Raw genomic sequence first — 4,268 nt, forward strand, 5'->3', positions numbered from 1 at the left:
GCACGTTTTCAGTAGAAGGTGGAAGGAGACGCTGCCCGGCAGCTGGCGTGGGAGCGTTATTACTGCACCCCGGGAGGCATAAATAGATCAAGTGATTCATTTAGGGGTGACTGACAGAGCTCAAAGTAAATTTTAGGACTTCGCAGCTCCCAAACCACGCTTGGGTCGCTGTGTTGGCTCATCTCTGACAGCAGAAAGACCTTTTCTTTCTAATGAGGTCCCCTGATAAATTAATAGCAGAAACCCTGCTTCGTTGGCAGCTGCACAGCTCAGAAAGCATCTTTCACTCGCTGAAAGACATTGGTTTTCCTAGGATTTGGAACACTGACTTCCACTCCGGATTATGTGTTTTATCGTGGGAATAATGTGAGCTATTCTAGACGTTTACTGTAAATTTGAAAACGTCTACTGAGACCGAAAAGTTTTAGACTTGCTTCACATTCCTCATTTTTATCATACAATGCACTCTTGGGGAAATTGCCATTTTTTCACTGAGTAGATGGATTTCGTGTAACAGGGAGCTAAGGAACCAGGTGGCCTGGCGGCAGTGCAGGAACAAAGAAACTGGGTATTTTAAAAAATACAAAAGCTTGAGAAGTGGTGGAACTTTAACTGTGGCCATTGCACTGATTTCCACTGGAGAGCAGCAGAGGTTTGCACTGTGGTGGTTTCTCTCATTTGGATGGATTTGAAGACTCAACTGTGCTTTAAATGCACGCCCTGCGTTGTCTTTATGCACTGAGCTCGTGGGCCTGCGCAGGAGTGACGAGAAGAAAAGACTTCAGCCCCGTATATTGGATTTTCATGTGTGAGTTCTGTTTAGACATCATCCTCCTAAGCTAATATTTAACATAGTGCGCCCAGGGCATAGGCAGTTCAAGTACAAATTTATTTATAAACATGGCAAAAGGAAAGAAAAGCTGCTTGCCTTTTAATTACGACGAAACCCATCATTTTAGCTAAAAAAATAATTTAAAAAAAGACACAGCATGTACTTCCCTACTCACATCTCCTCAAGTGAAATTTTCATTTGAATTACTGGAAATGAGCCCTACGAAAAGATTATTTTTTTTCATATTTCTCTTCAGCTGTTGTCCACTGAGAAAAAATGCAACTGCTCTGTGTTTGCCTGCTGCCTGCTGTGGATTACAGTCGGACGTGATGCGGGAGTGTTGAGGGAAGCTGTCTTTCAGCATTTCTCTCTCCCTTGAGGTCATACTTAGTTCCCCATGTGCCTCGGTCGTCTGTGTTGTGGAGGACACTGAGAGCCTTTGGGGTGGCGGTTATTGACTGGGTTTTTTTTTACTGAGCCTGAACAAACTGTGTAGGACGACTGCAGACAGCTGAGCTGAGCGGAAGCTCTGCTCTGCTCTCGGGGCGATCTCAGCAGGCCGTACCTAAGGGCGGTGGACTTTTAACCGAGACCTCACCACATTATTCATGCGGAATACTGCGTAACGTGAGGACAGCCCTAAACAACTGCAGATTATTGTGAGGATAAAAATACCAATTGCCTTGAGTTGTGGCAGAGATCCTTTTCTCTATGTTAGCGTTTAACAGTTATTGCCATCGTACTTGGCAAATTGCACAAATGCATTAGCTCAAAAAACATACGTTCCGACAGATGGCAAAAGTGGGTCAAGGTGTCTGCTGACAGCCTTTAAGGGAAATGGTCTCTGAGGATATGCTATTCTTATCCTGTTTCTATTAGCAGAATTGATAGATGTGGTTTTCTTTCACAGCTGGAGCAAGCCCGACACTGAACAGGCAGGCCGTGGCCACTAGAGTCGCAGTCAGACTGACGAGTACAGGTAGAGGAGAGCCGTTTGTGCTCGTCTTTGATTTCTACTCACCTGGGGGTTTTCTAACATGGATAAATGAAGTATTTAAAAAGGTGAACATTAGAAAAATTACCCAGGACCCAAGTTGCAAGTGGTGTAAAAATGTGTCTTACTGACAAGTCTTACCACTGTGATCACGTTTCATGACGTGCACCTTGCAGTCAGTGTGAGACCAGAAACTCAGGGATGGATTGAAAATAGAACGAGTTACGGAATTATATCCTAGTTTTTTGCCAGGAGATCAGGGGACTTTGATGGCCTGGCGATTTAGTACACTAATCAAGCACATGAAACAGCACAAAGAAACCTGATAGTAATGTCTTTGTAGCTTGGAAGCAGTGGCTGTCTGTGGTAACGAGTAGAGTAAAATGCACTTCACACTCTTGGGGAAAGAACAGCCTGAAAAAGAAATGAGTTTTCTGGATAATAAGAAAAATTATATTCCCTATCCCTAGAAATAACCATTTATTTGGAAGTAAATTGATTTGCAATTTACCAGGGAAGAAAATTAGCCCTTGAATCGGCATGGAGTGAGAAAAGCTTAACTGGGGACTTTACCCAGAGGAAGAAATTTTAATAAAAGCTTAATTCTATGGTGCTTTATGTCTTAAAGCACAACAGAAATCAAGCTAAAACCAGATGAATGATAGCAATGTTTAGCTAATGAAGAGTAGTACAGCCACGAGCAACAAAACATGTCAGACTTACGAGTCTGGTTATAAGGAGCAAGAGGTGCACAGCACAAAATGCAAGTCCCGGTGAGAACTCCCCAGATGTCCTGAGTGGTACAGATAAAGGCTGTTAGCCAAGATCATTATAAAGCTGGGGCCAAAATGGCAAAGGTAGCTGCTATGTTTACATTCTCATGAAATTTGGAGACATGCACAGTCAGTCTTCTGCCTCAGGCCTGTTTTTAAAATCTCTGCTGGTTTTAAGTAATGTAAATGGCTTGAGCTCAGTAATTATGCTTAATTCACTCACTGAAGACTTTGAAGGCCTTTACTTTCCCTTCTTCAGACTGTCTACTTCTTTGCATTCTAGGTAAACAGGTAATTTTCAATGTAATTTAGTAGTTTTGGTATAATTTTCAACGAGCAAAAGAGCTGCTCATTTATACATTAAAAATAGCAAGGAAGCGTGCTTCTGTGGTGTTTCATGTACTATATAATGCCTAACATGCCCTGCTAAGCATGGATTAATCTCAAAAGTGCCAAAGATGACCCTTATTTAATCAGGTTAAAAGACTTGGCAAAGATCACACTGCAGACCTACTGTAAAGCTGCAAACAGTGCTTGCCCACCTTATGGCAAGTCCTCAGCTTTAATTGTTAAATGACATAGTTTCAGCAAGGCTGTAAATAGATGCCCTATTGCTGCTTTTAAGTACGTATTTTTCTAAATATTCTGTTTCTAGAGACCTTTTTCTGTTTATTTTAAAATATTATTTTGCCTTAGTGAGAATTTCGGTATTAGAGTTGGTAATAGTATGAAACATCTTAAATAAATGTGTATTGAAACAACGGAATATAGTGGGCTGACATTATCAGAATACTCAGAAATACTCAGAAGTCCAAAATAACTGCAAGGGGGGCTTGCTAGAATATACAATGCTGTGGTTTGTTAAACGTCTTTCATTAAATCAGAGACCTTGGAAAGACGAGTACATGGTAGTATGATCATACCTGGGAAAAAAGACTCCTGAATGCTTGTAAACAGGCGGTATGAATAGATGCTTATGTCAGATCTATATTCTCCCACCAGAACTAAAAGGAAGACATGGATGTGTGACGGACTGCAGTGAAGAAAAGGGATCCCTGGTAAGGAAATTCACGCTATCAAAAAGCTGAACTGATCCCTGTTAAGCAGCAGCGAAGTCCTGCCCAGAGGGAAGTGAAATCCACATTATTTTGCTTTCAAGAAGAGCCAGGCAGTAGAGCCTGGGAAGTTCATCCCAGTTTGAGAAACAAGAACAGGACAAGCACGGATTCCCTCTCAGCAGGACACACTGAGGACACAAGAGCTTGGGGCTCCAGATGTTTTATCCTCAGATCTCTCCGAGGGAGTAAAATGCTCACGGCAAAATAGTTGAGTGGCAAATTGTTGAAGGGTGTTTTGACTGGGAGATCTAAAATAGTATAACTAGCCAAAAAAAAAAAAAAATCGCCTTCATGAAAGAGCAAACTTAAAGAAAACAGAACAGTATGATGATGTTTTTATTTAAATAATTTTGTGTGGCTTTTGTTAAGCAAAAAATGCGATTCAGCAGCTAAGACTTCAGTGCTTAAACAGGCGTTTCCCTAGCAGCCCCACTTTAAATAACCCGGCGAGGAGAAAAGCAGGAGATGGCGGCGCAAGCTGCGGCCTCGCTGCTGCGGGCCCCGCAGGCGGTGCGCGGCGGGGTCAGCGGGCTGGGGTTCCCGGCGGCGAT

The 4,268-nt window shown here is 42.4% G+C and overlaps 1 protein-coding gene across 4 annotated transcripts in view; it reads left to right on the forward strand.

Annotated features, from left to right (window-relative positions):
* Positions 1-6: 6 nt before the first annotated feature.
* LOC104125423 (nucleoside diphosphate kinase) overlaps positions 7-4,268 on the forward strand; it is an 8,364-nt gene continuing 4,102 nt past the window's right edge. Inside the window, exons 1-4 of one of the 4 annotated variants that reach the window (XM_035893327.1) lie at positions 7-808; positions 1,743-1,811; positions 2,859-2,890; positions 3,602-3,924. The gene's annotated coding sequence lies outside the window, so the exon portion shown is untranslated. Of the gene's footprint in view, positions 1,812-2,858; positions 2,891-3,601; positions 3,925-4,268 lie in introns of all 4 variants that reach the window. The other 3 variants (XM_035893324.1, XM_035893325.1, XM_035893326.1) reach the window with 3 other exon arrangements.

This window comes from Egretta garzetta, unplaced genomic scaffold, assembly GCF_000687185.1.
Source record: "Egretta garzetta isolate BGI_Z169 unplaced genomic scaffold, ASM68718v1 scaffold34, whole genome shotgun sequence".
In the NCBI taxonomy this organism is placed as follows: domain Eukaryota; kingdom Metazoa; phylum Chordata; class Aves; order Pelecaniformes; family Ardeidae; genus Egretta; species Egretta garzetta.